This window comes from Patella vulgata, chromosome 3 (genome assembly GCF_932274485.2).
Source record: "Patella vulgata chromosome 3, xgPatVulg1.2, whole genome shotgun sequence".
Lineage (NCBI taxonomy): Eukaryota > Metazoa > Mollusca > Gastropoda > Patellidae > Patella > Patella vulgata.
The window spans coordinates 11483462-11503148 of NC_065881.2; the positions used below are offsets into that span (position 1 = coordinate 11483462).

The following is a 19687-nucleotide window of genomic DNA, read 5'->3' on the forward strand; positions in this document are numbered from 1 at the left end:
TTTTAGTCCCGAAATAACCTTGTTGCTGCAGGGGAGTGTACGTTAGACCGCATTTCTCTATCTCTTATTTATCAAGTGTAGAGTCGAACAGGCAGGGGTCGGAGGAAGGGGGCTCTCGACTATAAAATATCGCGGGTTCGAATCCCGGTATGGATTTAGAAGAACCCTCGGGATTATTCTTGTTCGGGTCTTTCTTGTCAGGGATGTCGTCCGTGGGGTGGACAATGAAAGCGGTCCATCTGGATATTTATTGACGTTGTACGTGACAAGGAGTAGGGTCGCCTGTCCAACCTCCGGTTTCCTCCCACTGCTAAAGACCCCTACGCGCAGGCGAATGATTGAAATAAAATTGAAGTATGCACACGTCGTTAATACGTGTACTCGTCGTGGAAATAAAAACAAACCTACTAAAACACTATTTTAATTTTAACTCTGCAAAATTAATCATCTTTCCGGACAGTATTAGACCTGAACTTTATTTTCATAATTTTAAAATCCTTCATACATGCGGGAATTAGAAGTATTAAGCAAAACCAAACAACGAAATTATTGAAATCGATCGTTTCACAATTTTCAACTGCTGCATTTGGAAATTTCAAAGTTCTAAATTGGAGAAATTCGTCACTACTGAGGAATACTTATCAGGTTGAAAAATTACGGTGTAACTATAAGAATACCGTAAATTCTAAGGAGTTCGAGAAATTAATCTGTATAAAATCCCGCATTGTCAAAAATCACAACGCTTGATTGAGATCTTGCCCTGTCTTGCGCGAGCGGCAGAGAAATCAACCAATGGTACTCGTTGCCTGAAGTTGTCAATGGGGGTGCTCCATTGTCAGTTCAGAAGGTTCCGAATTGACAGAATTGCAATCAAGTGATACGGAATTCAGTCCTGTCACAGTTTTGCCAATACCAACACCTGAGGTGGTGTGTGTAGAATCGTAACGTATTTTAAGTAACAAATATGTTTCAGCTGCCATGATTGGTTGAGATATTTTTTATGCAGTCTAAGTGTTGGGTGCTAAGTTTTATTGCTTAATGATGTTTTACTACCTCTAGTCTCTGGTGTTATTATATTAGAGATCATATTATTGTTCGTTTATTACGTGTGTGTCAGTTTACCAGATGTTATATATCGTTGCTGATCGTGTACACGTGTGGGTATGTGTCGACCATAATTTGAGTTTCTTCTGAAAGTGGTTTTATTTTATAAGGGGAGACTGTGTACAAGGCGACATTGCAGTCGTATTTCGTTCAATTATTGGAGATCCTGGTCAAGAACTTGGGAAGGGATTCCTTATAGTCACTTTTTACCATCCGAAGAGCGTTGTGATCCCAGGCGAGCTTAGAAAAAATCCCTCCCTAGATAACAGATCAGTAGCCGAGGTTCCACAAGTGAGTCTTTGTGGATACAACCATTGGACGCTACACTAGCAACCTGCTGTATTTACAATAATCAAATACAATCTCTATCAAAACGAACATTTATGTTAATACATAATATACAAACAAATCTCCATTATATTATTTTAAACAATTTACATTAATTCCCCTTTATACGAAATCAGTGTTGCCCTGTCAACTACTTCTTTAATGCGTTCGAGTTAATTTTGGAAGGCATCAGTTTCCTATGCTTTCCACAAATTAAGTCACGTAAGATTAAACTTTCCCACTAGTGCTGTACAGAAGATCGATTCTCAAAATAATGTAGTCTATTTTGGATGATATAAACTAGAAAATAATTGTTTCTATTTTGATTACAAATCGTATAGACGCCTACTAGATACAACAATGTGCACCGTCTTATGCTGTCCTGGTGCTTGGTGTAAGATACAAGCACATATTTTCGACTGATACTAAGAACTTGACTAAATCGTTCCAATGGCATTAATAGTTACTGAACTGGAGTATACAGGTCACAATTACTGATTATTACTGAGCGACGTTTCGACTTGGTTTCTCTGTATTGTGTAGTTACTTATATTTTATATTTTATCATTGCTTTATAAAGACTAGAAACACCTAGTCAAAACGTCGCTCGATAAGCAGTAATTACATTCCATAGAATGGTCACATGTAAATAAGAATATAACTGTCACTGTAATCAGATCACGAAAGCCTTGACGAATACTCTTTATATAGGAGTTTTTGTACAATCGCGTGGAAATGAAATGAAAAGAGGCTTAAAGGACAATATTGGTGCCAGCCAGTCATTATCACATATTGGCACATGGATATAAAATTGGTAGATCACTGAGTTTACTGTGGTCTGAAACCAGAAAAATCAATAATCATAGTTATCTCCCTTAGTGCATTAATTGTAAAATGAAAAGAGGCTTAAAGGACAATATTGGTGCCAGCCAGTCATTATCACATATGTGATAGAACTGGTTAAACACGTTCCACATATAATTTTACCACAGATATCATTGCTACGATAGATGCGTAATCAATGTTTCAACAATCGGAAGTGACGAACGCAAAAGGAAAACACGAGTCATCCCTCTATATAAATGACTGAAGTGACGGGTGATAACAGATACATGGGTGAATTTCTATTCACTAATAATTCCTTCGAAGACCAACAGTTGTTGTGTGAGACTGAAAAGATATCTGACAATTCATAAACAAATTGACTGTCACTAGATAAGAGAACATGAAAGAAAAATACGAAAAGTCCGTGCATTACCATGTTTTTATAAGTATAGAATGAATAAACACAAAGGAATGTACGGACTATATCTTTTTCTCTCGTGTTCTCTTATCTAATGACATTCAATTACTTTTTTTCAATTACGTTTTGGGAAAAACACGGACATTTTTCAGCAAAGACTGGGATCGATCCGAAAAAATCCTGGTTAGTGAGCTGGCGTCTTATTCAGTGATCCACGGTGAACCCCGGTCGATAAGGAGAGAAGGTTAGATCTAATCGAGAGAGAGAGAGAGAGAGAGAGCGAGAGATAGAGAGTGAGGGAGAGAGGGGGGTAATTATTTTATCACAGAGATCATTAATCGCTACGATAGATGCGATCCGAAGAAATCCTGGTTAGTGAGCTTGCGTCTTATTCAGTGATCCACGGTGAACCCCGGTCGATAAGGAGAGAAGGTTAGATCTAATCGAGAGAGAGAGAGAGAGAGAGAGAGAGAGAGAGAGAGAGGTAATTATTTTATCACAGCTAGAGATCATTAATCGCTTCGATAGATGCGTAATCAATCTTTCAACAATCGGGAGTGACGAACGTAAACGGAAAACACGAGTTACCCCCTATATAACTGACTGAAGTGACGAGTGCTCACTAATAATTCCTTTGAAGACCAAAAGTTGGTGCGGTAAAGTGGTTAAACTATTTTATTTCATTCTATTTCAAATGTACAAATGATCCATACAGCAGAAGTCCCCATTTTGGAACTTGTTCCCACTCCGCTAGAAGATTCCAATTAATATCCGCATTGTTACCAATCATCTTTTTTTATTTATTTTAGCCGATTAATTCACCAGATGATGTGTGTGAACAACTCCAAGCTGTCTTATGTTTGTCTCGGAGCATAAATTATCATAAATATATTCTTATTACTAAATTTTAAATTTCAATCAGTATTTCTTTTATTCAAAATGTATATCTATCCTACATTAAAGTTACAAAAGGACATTATTATATAAATTTCAACTAATAACCAATGACTGTAATTGGTCATCCCACACGTTTTATGTTTAATAAAATTTTATCAGCAGCAATATTGTTTGTCTTGTGTGGAGAGGGTGGGACCGGTCGTCTCTTGTACTGAAAAGTTTATATACTAAACAGCCCCCCCCCCCAAAAAAAAAATAACAACAAAAAAAACAAACCCGTCAGTACGATTTTAAAATCAGAGAGGCACTTTAATCAAACCATTCTAGTAAACGACTTACTAAATGGATCAAGGCAATTTTTTGTGAACAACATTAGTGATTAATTCATCACCATTCCGAGACATTACGAGAAGGTTTAGAGTCTGTGCACAGTCTATATATCAGTATCTGGTGTGTCCACCGCGAGTGCCAATAACAGCAGCTCAGCGTCTGTACATGGAGGGGACCAGAAGATTGATGAACACCATTGGCACCTGGAACCACACTCTAAGAAAAGCCTGGCCCAATCGATCGGCTGTGTATGGTCTCGGTACGACTTTATTAAGTCTTCTCTGAATTTCATCCCAATGATGTTCAATCGGGTTTAAGTCCTGACTAAGGGCTGGCCAGTGCATAACGGGGGTTTTCCAATAGGGGCCTACCTGGATGAAGACCGGGGCGGACCTTCTGTTTAGGGAGGCAGCGCATTATACTTACTGCTTGGTCATGCCGAATTTGAATCAAATCTGTTAATAATATCGACCTGTATAGTATTTACAGAAAAAATATTAACAACAATGTGTATTATCACCGCGCCTGTGCGTCTGAAATGCACTAAAATCTATAGTTGCCGTCCTTGGGGCATAAGGAAAACGTATGCTATGTTCTAAGTTAATTCATTCCGAATTGCACCCTGTAGGCAATACACACAATAAATTCGACGTTGTACCACTCTGGAGGATCGGGCATGCATCAAAATCTATAGTTGCCGTCCTTGGGATATTAGGAAAACGTATGCTATGTTCCAAGTTAATCCATTCAGAATTGCACCCTGTAGGCAATACACACAATAAATTCGAAGTTGTACCACTCTGGTGGTCGTGCACCCATCAAAATTTATAGTTGCCGTACTTCGGGTATAAGGAAAAAGTTTGCAAACAATTGCGCCCTGTAGGCTATACACAAAAAATGGACGTGGCATCACTCTGGGGTCGGGCATTCATCAGGTGCCGTAATTAGGTTATAAAGAATAGGCATGCCACATAACTATGAAAGTAACGTGAAATACATCTAAATAGTAGGAGCAAACTGCACAGGCACATATAATGAGATGAACATATTTTGGCCAATAATAGAAAGATATTATTGGGGTAGCCGTATATCCAATGTGTGAATTTAATTACATGCATTTAAGAGTGAGGGGGGGGGGTATAATAAATCTATCCTGTTTTACTGTAAATAGAAGCTTTAAATAACCTCCATTGAGAACGTTGTTTCTTTTCCAAAACCTCATAGGATCAGTAAATTTTATTTTGTTTCTCTAAAAACATTTTTTTTTTATTTCATAAATGTTTGGTAGATGATTAGTTCGCAATGTGGAATTTTAGGATCAATGGACGATAAGATAAATTTAGACATGTCCGTGGTTATTATTTCTTGATTAATTTGTGTCCTCTTCACATCTCCATATAATAGTCATTATTCATTTCCCGTCAGTTAAAAAGGCTTTGTCTCAAATGAGTTGAAAACAATTAATTTACATAGTACTGACAATAAAAGTTTTATTGTTCAACTGACAAATTACCCAACACTTATGATTATTTTGCCTCGTTGGCTTTTATCCTTTCACAATGAGAATATGCTCAAAATTGTAATTTTACCGATATATAGAATTTCAACAATCTCATTAAACCACAGATCCTATTTTGTTTCGTTTTTATAGTGGAGCAGTGTGACTGAAATTTTCAGCATATTCTATTTACGTTATCTACTTTTTAACTATTACGGCGAGAACTGTCAACTCTTTATCTAATCTCCCATAATACACCTTTAATCGAATGTTAAATATTCAATTTGGGTACAATTAAGCGTGGGTTAATCCCAAAAATATTTGATGTTTCTCGGACCTGGTCAGGCCGTGTGTTGATCTGTTGATCTCTAATATCTAAATTTTATCCAGGTTTGTTTTGCGTCGTTATTAACAGGATATATTAAATCATTCTATTTCATATCATTCTAATAATGGCAGCAACTAATTTGATATTTCCGATGATAGTGCACCTGTTCATGTCTGTGTGTCAATTTAACTTTCTAATTAAATCTGATATAATTTACGTATTATGTTTTGTAGCTTATGCGTGGCTAAGTGGGTAAGACGCTGGCTCGCTAGCCTGGAGGTCGCATTGGCCGAGAAAGTTTATCGGGATTTTCCGATGTGGTTACCATTTGTCAGTGGTGCAGGACGGAGAGCCTGACAAGGACAGCTGTCTAGTCGTTCGGATGGGACTAAAAACTGAGGTCCCGTGTATATATTGGCGTGCACGTAAAAGATCCCTTAGCAGTTTGAATTCGATATAAGAGTAGGCCATAGTGCCGCTGTCCGGATAAAATGTCCCTCATAGCACACTGTATGGCGTAAGCCCGTCTTCATTAGCCCAGTAGGACATTAAACCCCATTTCATTTTACATGTTTATTAACAAACAAGACTCATTTGAATAATAAGCAAAACATGTTTAAATCCGGCGATAAGGCGAATATTAAAATGACGGCTTTAGTCATCCAATGTTGATATAAATTTTAATAATAATAAACTGTTTTATTGGTAACATTTCTTTTGCCGTTAAACTAATGAATACAGGTGTGAACTGATTTTACTATAAACATGACGTGAATAACCAACAAACTTCAGTCGTAGCGGAAAGATTCCTGACGTTACAACGTTTACAACTTGAAACAAAACAGAATACTTGAGTTACAACATTTAAAGTTGGTAAAATGTTGCGAATTATTTTGGCATCCATTTTGTGTTTTCAAGCAGCCACTAAGTCAGATGTGGGGATAGGTAAGTTTGAAATATTTATAATAATTGTCAGAATATACCAAAATATCGCCAATAATCAATATTTGCGAATTATTTTGGCATCGATTTTGTGTTTTCAAGCAGCCACTAGGTCAGATGTAGAGATATGTAAGTTTGAAATATTTATAATAATTGTCAGAATATACCAAAATATCGGCAATACTATATACCGGAAAACAACGGAAAACTACCGGAAAACACCATTTTATACTGAATACCGGAAAAACACTAAATACCGGAAAACACCCTAAATACCGGAAAACACCAAGTGAGCGCCGATGAAGGAAGGTCAAGGTCATTACTATGTTCGTTTTACAAATAGCCCCCCCAACCCCAAAAAAATTTCCGTTTTTTTTTTCTCCAAAATTTTTTTGACGAAAATAAATTTCTGTCATAAAAAAAAAATTCAAATTTTTCCGAAAAATTGGTTTTACAAAAAAACATTCCGTAGAAAATAATTATACAGAGAAAAATACTGGAAAAAAAATTTGAATATTTTTTTGAGAGAAATTTGGGAGAAGAAATTGTTAAAAAAAATCTGAAAAGAAATTTTTCTTTGACCGTAGGCGATCGCTCGCTTGTATGTTAATAAACTTATTTTATCAGCGCTCACCTGGTCCAAAACGACACACGAGGACCAAACTCCGGGTTACTAAATAGCTACCGGAAAACTTAGAAGACTGTGCCCGAGATTTTTTTAGAGAGCGCGCCGCGCCGCTCCGGGAGGGATCATCGTCAGGGTGGGACGGGGGTGGAATTGTCCAGTCACGTGACGAACATAGATCTTCCGTTCCTCAACCCATATTATTTCCACAGTCATTGTCATTAATCACAAATTACGGAATGATATACGAAAATGCAGGTTTACTTTGAAATTGTGCAAATGATACTTTTCCATCTACAATCTTCAGATCAAAGGATGCAAGTTCTTACACAGTGCAGCATAATTTGTGCAACAGAAGACATCTCGAATATCGATTGTCTGAAAAAACATTTTCTCGGGGACATTTTTTTCCGAATACGCATTCGGTGTAAGTCTTCAGCCACCAGGAAGTGGTCAACATAAAACAAATTGGTTGCCTGAGGTTCTCGGGGGGAAAGTAGCCTCATCGGGGGCTAGAGTCCTCCATTTCACAAACAAAAACAACAATTGCTTCCTTAAAAATTTATCGATCAACCCTTTTCACAGACGTCCAGCTTACCACTTCCCGTCAATGCAGTAAGATAGAATATGTAGTTTTCTCATGGACAATTGGGCGAAAGTTGGGGTTTTCTCAAGGAAAACTGGTCAACAAGTTGGGGAAAAAAGCTCGAAAAGTAATCCAGAAAAAAATCCTGTGTGCGGCCCTCGGAATATGATGGAATATGCTGGAATATGTTGAATATTATTATGGTTCAAGTGATTATATTTGACCCTGGAATGAAAGTAAGCTCAGAAACAAGTAGATTTTTAGCCCTTCCAACGAGATGGATAGCTCTTGGAAAGGATAGACACTTTTCAGATTACAGCCTGTCCGAGAATTTCGTTTGGTCATTAGGACACATAGCGGTTAAACCTGGAACTTCAACTCGAACTATTCAGAGATTTATTAACTCGCTTTTGATGATACTTGCTGTTTTATGATGCGATTTTTTGTTACCTAGGGAGGAGGTAGCCTAGTCGTGCCTTCCACTAATTCGTACCACCCTGATGCCAGCGTTACTGGTAAGAATCAGGAGACCGACCGGCGCAACCGGCATATAATGGGGCCCTCCGAGGGCAGTGTTTAATCTACTGAAATACTGAAACACTGAAATTTACTGAAAACTAAAATTAAAATACAAAATAAAATATGGTCAATGATGGAGGTAGACTGATTGCGTCTTTTAAAACATTCCAAACATAATAGGCATCAACAAAATTTTGGAGAAAAAAAATCGGATTTTTTTAAAAAAAAAAAAATTTTGGGGGGGGGGGGGGGCTATTTGTAAAACGAACATCGTAATGACCTTGACCTTCCTTCATCGGCGCTCACTTGATCCAAAACCGCACACAGAGGACCAGGCTTCGGGTTACCTATTTAGGGTATTTTCCGGTATTTAGGATGTTTTCCGGTATTTAGTGTTTTTCCGGTGTTTTCCGGTATTCAGTATAAAATGGTGTTTTCCGGTTGTTTTCCGGTATATAGTATGGCCCCCAAAATATCCCCATTAATCAATATCTATTAAAGAGCTAAATCTGACCATTGTAGGTTTTTAGTTTGGTTTCGGTTGTTTTCCGGTATATAGTATTGCCGTTAAATCGCCATTTGCATTTATTTTTCTTTTAGGAATTATCTAATTTTTCACGTTTTAATTCACTCTAATGCTCTCAAACTAGTTATTGCTCAAACTGGTTATTGGCATTGACTTGTTTTGACTATTTTCGGTTTACAATGATTATGCGTCTGCAGAGGTAAATCTATTTGTTAAGGCCAGCTCAATTTTCATCATTTCGTCAAGGTTGCTGAGATATAAATAAAGTTAGGGCACGTGATTGTTGGCGGGCTTGTAGGTATAAAAATTTGGGGGAGAGGTTGAGTCTTCACATAAGCACTGACCTAGGATGATGAAAATTTGGTTCGTGATATTTCCTAGTTTTATTAAAAATACATATAATACATTAGATTTATATACAAAGTTGATTTCGCTGTTATTTTGGTGTTGGTGACGCTGATGATCTTCCTTCGGTATCGCTTGTGGTATTCTGGTATTTTGGTTTCTGAAGAAAAAAGAATAAATTTGAGGCTCTCGGGTGAGAGCCACATTATTTTGTTTCCTACTAAGGATTGGATTTTCAGGGCAGTGGTTCACAACCTTTTTTTTGCCAACAGCACACCTTGGAACACATGAAAAAATAACGGTACACTTGGCTAAATATATATGAAAAATATTTGAATTTTGCAAAATAAAAAGATGGTAAGTCAGACAGAATATAACCGTAGACAGAGACTAGTCCTACACACCAGTGAATACTCAGCTGGGATCACGTGTTTTTTTCACATTTTCTTAATGTGCCGTTCTAAATTTCGTGACACGCTTAGGAAGACGACTAGTGTTATTTAGTCCAAATTACTGTGCACTAAGTTGTCGTTCAGATTTTTACTTTAAGAATATGCAATTATAACTTTCTGCGTGAAAATTTCGGGTGATTTTCCTGGGGAACAGTATAGTGTTTTTTGATGATTTTAGATGCACTTGCTGCTGTTGCGCTATATGGGACTACAAAAGGGGCTATTGCGCTAGCCGTATGAATATCCAAACCTGGTGGGGCAGTGTTTTTCAATTTGTCGATCCAGATCTTTTCTCTTGTTAGACTAAACACTTTAATTTCATTTGTAGTTTCAATATCGCTCTTAGTCTGTTCTATTGACGTGACAATGAGATCAGAAATGTCTTGATATGGTTGGTTGGGGTGAATTGAGACCGGTTTGTTATTTTTCGTGACTATGTCAAATCTGTGACCGCTAATTTTTTTCCCGAAGAGCATTTTGGGTTTCATGTATTGTTTGTCTACATGAAATATAAATTATATTTGAACCGCTGCATGAAAGTTGGTCTAATATTGGGACTTGTGTGCCAGATGTTTTGTTATGAAAATGGTCGGATATGTTTATGATTTAGCATGTTTGACATCTTGGGTGCCCACAAGTTTTGGTTTTAACTGCTGATTGCATATTTTTTTTTCTTCAGTGTCAAGTTCAGCTAGAGTGTTGTTTTTTATTCGTCGGAGATAGCGTTTGGTGTATCCCCTTTCTCTTAGTTTGCTAAATACCAGCGTACATTCTGACTCAAAGTCAGTCTTCTGAGTATATATACTATGAAAACGGAGAATCCGAGATTTTATGATGCCAGAGAACGTATGTTTTGGGTGAAAGTAGCTTTTGAACAATAATTGATGTGTGTCGGTTTCTTTGAAAAATACTTTAGCTTCCAATTGGTTTTGCTACTTTTAAAAACGGTAGTGTCAAGGAAATCTATGCTGTTTTGACTTACATTTGCGGTTAATTTGACAGATGGATGATAATTGTTCAGAATGTTGAAAAACGTCATCTAAAATACGTCCATAGAAATCTGGTTTTAATGGGCACAGTGGTAGAACTTTAATTTCCCACTCCGCCATGAAAAGATTTGCATAACTCAGGTCAAATCGTTTTCCGATCGCAGTTCCGGAAAACTTGGTCGTTGAAAGCAACGAAGTCATTCCTCCTGAGACAAATGTCCAGTAATTTGAGGATTTCTTCGTCCGGTCTGAATGCTTGTGGGTTCATAACCAATGCTTTCCTAACTGCTCCAACTCCTGTGTTATTATCGATGCTCGTGTATATGCTCTGTACGTCCATGGATATTACGATAATGAGCTCTGGGACTCTTTTGTGAATAAAATCGTTAGTGTCTTTAAGGTAGGGTGGGTGTTGGCATGCTAGGGGTAATAAGAAAAGGTCTATATATTGTGATGCGTTGTACGATTCACTGCCACATTCTGATATTATTGGAAGTCCCGTGGGTAATTTATTAGGTATAAACCATTCTGTTTCTGGATTGTTATGTTGTTTATTAAGGTTGTGGTATCCTTAAAGATGGGATGGTCTAATTTAGTTTTATTATCTGCTAATGTTTTATATAATCTGCTAATATTTTATATCATTTGTTAATATTTTATAATCTGTTGATATTTTATATAATCTGTTGATATTTTATAATCTGTTGATATTTTATAATTTGTTGTTGATATTTTATATAATCTGTTGATATTTAATAATCTGTTGATATTTTATATAATCTGTTGATAATTTATAGTCTGTTAATATTTTATATACTGTTGATATTTTATATTGATATTTTATATAATCTGTTAATATTTTATATAATCTGTAGATATTTTATATAATCTGTTGATATTTTATGTTATAATAATGATACTTAAAGGTTTCTTAAAAAAACTTCTAACTGTCTCGCAATTCAAGATCATGTGATAAGAATTTTCTAATGGTACCTTCAGCGCTATGATATATACCTTTCAAAAAAAGTAGGGGATATTGAAATGCAAATACCTATGCAGGTTGTGATATGATATGATAAATAGTCATGGACACGTGACATGCTTTGAGAGTATATTCACAGATGAAGAACTTATCGCCCCAAGAGAACCACTGAGCTGCACATGCGACACGCAATAGCGCCATACACGTGGGAGGGGTTCATTGTCAAATTTGACACTTCAAGGAAGGGTTGACGAAAACTGTCGCGTGCTGGTTTATCTACCCATGTTTGCCTTCCTATTGGTTCTTGCATACGATTTACTGTTTAGGGTATCTGTGTTTTAGTGTGTTTCGTTTAATTTGATCGGGAGACGTGTTCGTCGACGTCAACCGACAACACTGCAAGAGGAGTGGGTCAGATTGCCCCAAATCGTGATTGGACGGTTGATTAGGAGCATGCCACGACGAATTGCTGAATGTCTGAGGATTCGTGGAGCAATTACTCATTATTAAGACAAAAATCAAAAACGTCAATTTTCACTTTTGACGGTGTATCTCTTTGCGAGTAAAATGGGACAGTCTGATAAGCCGCCCATATGAACTGTTTATGTTCATGTGTTGGCAATTGGCCTGTTATTAACATACACTGTTTACCTCTAATAAAAACAGCAGTGCATTTCTGCAGTTCTGTATTCTTTCTGAATAGCCCCTACTTTATTTTAAGAGTATATATACATGTACTATGTACCTGCATATTATGTCCCGAACATTGTGTAATATTGTTATTTACATTTTGTTTGCGTAGTATTTTTATACGCCCACATTTTTATGTGGACGTATATTGTCGTCGCCCCTGTCCGTCCGTCCACAATTGTTTGTGAACACTCTACAGGTCACAATTTTTGTCCGATTTCAATGAAACTTGAAATATAGGTTTATCACCCAAAGATCTCAGTTCCTGTCGATATTGGCATGTATCGGACTGCAACTTCATGGATTATGACCCTTGATTGTGCGAAAAATCACGATTTTAGCTCGTGAACACTATAGAGGTCACAGTTTTTATCCGATTTGGTTTAATCTTGAAATGTATGTTTATAACCCACAGATCTCGATTCCTTTCGATATTCGGGCATATCGGACCAAAACTTCCTGAATTATGGCCCCTGATTGTACGAAAAATCGCGTTTTTAGCTTGTGGACCCTCTAGAGGTCATAATTTTTATCCGATTTAAAAAACCGTATTATTATATCACCGATACACCCTAAGGACGACTGAATTCGAATTTCGTGACAGACAAAATGGCCGCCCTTCGTTCTCAAACAGCGTAAAAATATGGTATATCAAGGTTGTGGACCCTATAGAGGTCGCAATATTTATTCGATTTTGTTGAAAATTAAAATGTAAGTTTATAACCCAAAGATCTCGGTTCCTTTCGATATTCGTGCATATATGATTTCAGTTTCATCAGAATCGGATAAAAATTGTGACCTCTAGAAGGTTGACAACCTTCGTATTGCATACTTTTACACAATTTGCGTACAAAGAGCGGCCATTTTGTTGGGCAGTTTCATATCGATTTTCCTGAAATTCAAATTCAACCTTCATTATGGTGGAATGGTGAAATAACCGCGATTAAATCAGATACAAATTGTGACCTCTACAAGGACCACATGCTAAAAACGCGATTTTTCGTACAGTCAAGGGTCATAATTCAGGAAGTTATGGTCCGATCTGTCGAATATCGAAAGGAACCAAGATCTTTGGGTTATTAACTTACATTTTAAGTTTCATCAAAATCAAAAGAAAATAGTGACCTCTATAGGGTCCACAACCTTGATATACCGAGATCTTTGGGTTATAAACTTACATTTCAAGTTTCAACAAAATTTAATAAAAATTGTGACCTCTATAGGGTCCACAACCTTGATATAACCATATTTTTTACGCTATTTGAGAACGAAGGGCGGCCATTTTATCTGTCACGAAATTCAAACTCAGCCGTCCTTAGGGAGTAACGGTGATATAATAATATGTTTTTTTAAATCGGATAAAAATTATGACCTCTGTAGGGTCCACAAGCTAAAAACACGATTTTTCCTATAACCAGGGGCCATAATTCAGGAAGGTACGATCCGATACACGGCAATATCGAAAGGAACCAAGATCTTTAGGTTATAAACAATTAAACATGCATTTCAAGTTTCATCAAAATCGAATTAAAATTGTGACCCATACAGGGTCCACAACCTTGATTTACCATATTGTTACACTATTTGCGTACAAACGGCGGCCATTTTGGTCCGATATTTACGAAATTCGAACTCTGCCTTCCTTAGGGTGTAACGGTGATATAATAATAGGGTTTTTTAAATCAGATAAAAAATTATGACCTCTATAGGGTCCACAAGCTAAAAACGCGATTTTTCGTACAATCAGGCGCCATAATTCAGGAAGTTACGGTCCGATATGCGCGAATATCGAAAGGAACTGAGATCTTTGGGTTATAAACTTACATGTCAAGTTTCAACAAAATCGAATTAAAATTGTGACCCATACAGGGTCCACAACCTTGATTTACCATATTTTTACACTATTCGCGTACAAACGGCGGCCATTTTGTCCGGCAATTTTGGTCCGATTTTCACGACATTCGAACTCAACCTCCCTTAGGGTGTAACGGTGATATAATAATACGGTGTTTTAAATCAGATAAAAATTATGACCTCTATAGGGTCCACAAGCTAAAAACGCGATTTTTTGTACAATCAGGCGCCATAAATCAGGAAGTTACGGTCCGATATGCGCGAATATCGACAGGAACTGAGATCTTTGGGTAATAAACTTACATGTCAAGTTTCAACAAAATCGGATAAAAATTGTGACCTCTATAGGGTCCACAAGCTAAAAACGTGATTTTTCGTACAAACAGGGGCCATAATCCATGCCAATATCGAAAGCAGCCGAGATATTTTGGGGATAAACCTAATTTCAAGTTTCGTCAAAATCGGACAAGAATTGTGACCTGTAGAGAGTCCACAAACAAATTGTGGACGGACGGACGGACGGGGGCGACGGCAATATACGTCCACATGAAAATGTGGGCGTATAAAAAATCCCGTTTGTTTTTAGCTTGTTCTCTATCCATCTCTTGCAAAATGTGGGCGTATCCTGCCTGGCAGCCACTGGTTATTGTTCATATTTACAGTTTGTGGGGATAAATTGTGTTATAATGATGGTAGGTTAATGTGTACACGTGCGACTGTTACTGTCCAGAACAATTCACGGGTGACCAGTGTGAAACACGTACGTGTGTATTATTTGGTTTGTGATCTGGGAGTCAAATGAAATGAAATGTGTTTAACGTACTGTTCTGCTCCGAACTGGGCTAATGAATACGGGCATACGCCATACAGTGTGCTATGAGGGGAAATCGGATCAAAACTATGACATCTAGAGTGTCCACAAGCTAAAAACGTGGTGCAGGAAGGAGGGCCTGACAAGGACAGCTGTCCAGTCGTTCGGATGGGATGAAAAAACGAGGTCCCTTGTACACATGGCAGTGTGAAGTTAGCTCGATTTTCGATATTGGCGAATAACGAAAAACAACTAGCGCGTTTTTTGATATTGGCGATTGTCGAAAAACGAGCTGCTCGTTTTTCGATTTTCAAACTTGAATTTCAAAAAAGCAGATTTAATGGATGTACATCTACAGAATATGTCTCCAAAACACATTTGAATAAATCAGTTTTGTAAAACGAACTAAAGATATCATAATTTAGGGTGCCTGAGCAGTCATTTTTTTATGAATTGTCAGATATCCTTTCACAGTCTCACACAACAACTTTTGGTCTTCAAAGGAATTATTAGTGAGCACTCGTCACTTCAGTCAGTTATATAGGGGGTAACTCGTGTTTTCCTTTTACGTTCGTCACTCCCGATTGTTGAAAGATTGATTACGCATCTATCGTAGCGATTAGTGATCTCTGTGATAAAAGAATATTTGGAACGTGTTTAACCAATTCTATCACATATGTGATAATGACTAGCACCAATATTGTCCTTTAACCGTATCCGAACGTATCTGCACGTAACAACAGATCGTGGACTTATGGGACAATCCTGTCGTTACGCATCGCAAGACAGTGGGAACCTGGCATTACGAAAAGTGTCTAGTCGTTCGGATAACACGTACATCCCAGACTCCATGCACACGTCGTGGAAATCGATCATTTCACAATTTTCAACTGCTGCATTTGGAAATTTCAAAGTTATAAATTGGAGAAATTCGTCACTACCGAATAGGAATACTTTCACAACTTTCAACTCCTGCATTTGGAGATTTCAAAGTTCTAAATTGGAGAAATTCGTCACTACAGGGATAGGAATACTTATCGGGTTGAAAAATTACCATGGAACTATAAGAATACCGTAAATTCTAAGGAGTTCGAGAAATTAATCTGTATAAAATCCCGCAATGTCAAAAATCACATCGCTTGATTTGCCGTTAAGTAAGATTGAGATCTCGTCGTGTCTTGCGCGAGCTAGAGAAATCAACCGACGGTACTCGTTGCCTGTCCATCTATATACGTTCCATGATATAACGTTTCAGATCATGTAGACGAAAAGTAAGATAGGGATGATACTCGGAAAGCGGAGCGGAAAATGTTAATAACATTATGTGACTACCGTCTCGGTCGTCCCCCCCCCCCCCAAAAAAAAAACGAAAAAAAAACACGGCAAGTGCTCGATTGTCAGTCCAGAAGGTTCTGAAGTGACAGAATTGCAATCAAGTGTTACGGAATTCAGTCCTTTCACAGTTTTGCCAGTCCCGACACCTGAGGTGGTGTGAGTAGAATCGTGACGTATTTTAAGTAACAAATATGAGCGCCATGGAAAACGCATCACTATTTTTCCTAAATATTTTATTACTAGGTGGTTTTGTATGTATAATATTATGCAATACTATGAACTATTGTTTCACACAATGCTCCCAAACGCAAAAAATATCGGCCCATGTGCACAAAAACAATTGCACGAGATGCACATGAAAAACCCAATATTCACGTGCAGCATTGTGTGTGAGCCCTTTAAAAGCATGTTTTCAACTTAATGTGCAGTACATGAACTGTGAAACGTCAATCTGTCGTAATTTGTTGTTGGACGTGTGAAGGAATCGAGCTAGAGATACCGAGACTTACTGAAAATCAACCGAATGAAGCCATGGGAATGTCCAGGGCTGGCATGTCTACACGTGCTATTGCCAGACACTTCAATTGTCATCAGTCCACTATTGTAAGGTTGGTGGAACGTGTTCGAGTTACTGGATCAACACGTGACCGTCAAGGTCCTGGTCCACAACCCGTTACAACCAGGCTCAAGACTGCTACATCCGGGTCATTCATCTGCGTGACAGATTCCGCCCAGCGACTTGAACAGTTGCAGCAGTCGTCGGAAGACAAGGACCAGTAAGTGCCAACACCGTAAGACGTCGTCTAAGAGAAGTAAGACTCCGTGCACGACGACCTCAGGGATCATCACCGTCAGCGACGTTAGATATTGGCTCAAGGACACCAGACATGGAGACCAGACAACATCAATGTCTTGGACTGGCCAGCCATGTCTCCAGACATGGCACCGATAGAACATGTCTGGGATGAGATTGGACGCCGCCTGTATCGGAGACCACAGATGCACACCATTGCTGCTTTAGAAGCTGCTCTTGTCAAAGAATGGAACAATTTGCCCCAGGCCTTCTTGCAAACATTGGTAAATTCCATGCGACGTCGCTGCACAGCGTGCGTAAGAGCCCATGGAGGACACACGCGCTACTGATATCTGTGTCGTACTTTTGGTTTTGGCCCCTCTGACTTTGTACCGTTGATGACAGATTAAACATCCATAAGTGTACAAATGTGTTGTTGTTATTGATGTGTTCCCATTTGAATAAGATATGTTTACAGGATCATTTTGTTATACGAAAAAAACCTAAGTGATGCGTTTTCCATGGCGCTCAGTATGAAATTCTCCTTTTCACTCGATTGATACTATTTTCGGAATTGAGAGAATTTAATTCCAGAACGTTCAATCGAGTATCCCCATTCAGTGCCGGACTGGTGGGTCAAAGGCCCACCTGTCAGGTCATTGACCAAGGCCCACACAAGTACGCGCCGAAGGCGCGAAAAACTCAAAACTGGCAAGTTTTTGGCGATGGCAATAATGACTTTCTCCTGTCCTGTGTCCTGTCCTCTCCTTCCTTCTTTCTTTTCTTTCCTTCCCCTCTTCTTTCTTTCTCTTTTCCTTTATAGGCTTAAGCCCACTTTTTTTTAATGAGCTTAGGCCCACCTGTCACGGACAGGTGGACAGGTGGGCCCAGTGCGGCACTGTCCCCATTATAAACCCCGCACTTCAGACTGTTTGGTCTGACCCCATCTGCTTAAATAACGCTAAGAGTTATACCCCTTTATTTTCGGTAAAATGTCCGACGGGTAAAATCTTGAAATCCCAACACTGCTTCAGAGTAAGATCAACAAATAGTATAATATAACACAATATTGGCAGTGTGGCAATACAAGTGTGATGGTTTTTATTTCATAGGTTAGTGTTTATACAGAAGATTTATCCGTATCCACCAACATTCCCTAGTCTTTCGTCACATTTTCCTTTTAATATTTGTATATATTATCCGTTCATATTCATTTGTCCATCTGTAAGTTAAATGTATGTACTTAATTTATCCTGTGATCTCTCGATGTTGATGTCATTCTACTTTCGATTTATTTATAAATATACGCAAGTCTCGCGAATTAACATGAGGTTCGCGAGTAGGTGCATTTGCGAGGTATTACGGGAGTTCTCGCTGCCTGTTATTTTACGAGATTTTATATTGCATATTAGCTGTCACACAGCGCATTTTCGAGAGGTGGGGTGGGGTGGGATGGCCTAGTAGTCTAGAGTGCCAAGCTTTGACCTCTAGCTCGCCGGTCACTTCTGGCTTGCGGTTTGTGGTTTAGATCCCGGGTGTTAGCGTATGTGGCTTGGAGGTAGGGGCGCCTTCTCAACCTCGCGGGCACTCCGGTTTCCTCCCACCGGAAAGATCCCTGCGCGTGCGCTAAGATAACAAAAATGAAAAATAAGACTTGTCTGCGATATCACCTTCTGTGGCTTGCGGTTTGTGGTTTAGATCCCGGGTGTTAGCGTATGTGGCTTGGAGGTAGGGGCGCCTTCTCAACCTCGCGGGCACTCCGGTTTCCTCCCACCGGAAAGACCCCTGCGCGTGCGCTAAGATAACAAAAATGAAAAATAAGACTTGTCTGCGATATCACCTTCTGTGGAAGCGGACGTTGAACACTAAGGACAACAACAGCATTTTCGAGAGATCTGTGATTGAGAGCTCAACTGATAAATTCTAATTTAAGAATTAAGCGAGCTTACCTTCAGGGAAGTGAAGTTTGATTGTAATTCTACGAGTCATAGTAAGAAACAGAGAAATCATGTGAGAAGGCGCGGACATCCAGTTTAATTCTTTAAAGCAGGCGATACTATATGCCAGTACAGGCTGGGAACGAGAAATAGCAGAAAAAAGGGTGGGTGCCAAATTAACCTAATTGGGAGGGAACATGATTTCTCCGTTCCTTACTATGACTCGTAGAATTTCAATCAAACTTCACTTCCCTGAAGGTAAGCTCGTTTGATTTTTAAATTCTACATCATCATAGTTACATCACTCCAAAACCATGTGAGATTTCAGAGCAAATATGATATCGCCAAAAATATGAAAGAACATAAGGCAATTCAACATTTATGGCTTCAATCAATTGAATTACTAGGTTTTAAAATGTCTTTAAAGTAAAATTTCTGAATGGTGGTAGATGAACTCCATCCAGCAGTACTCATAATTAAATCAACAGGAATATCTGATATTTTCGCCTTTGAGATTACTACAGGCCGTATACTGTGTGCTCCAAATACAGATGTATCAATACCAGCATCGATT

The 19687-nt window shown here is 38.4% G+C and overlaps 1 long non-coding RNA gene across 1 annotated transcript in view; it reads left to right on the top strand.

Annotated features, from left to right (window-relative positions):
• The window catches only part of LOC126816243 (uncharacterized), a 28812-nt gene extending 25119 nt beyond the window's left edge, over nucleotides 1–3693 (top strand). Inside the window, exon 6 of the long non-coding RNA XR_007678279.2 lies at nucleotides 3484–3693. This is a non-coding gene — a long non-coding RNA (uncharacterized LOC126816243). The remainder of the gene's footprint in view (nucleotides 1–3483) is intronic.
• The last annotated feature ends 15994 nt before the right edge of the window (nucleotides 3694–19687 follow it).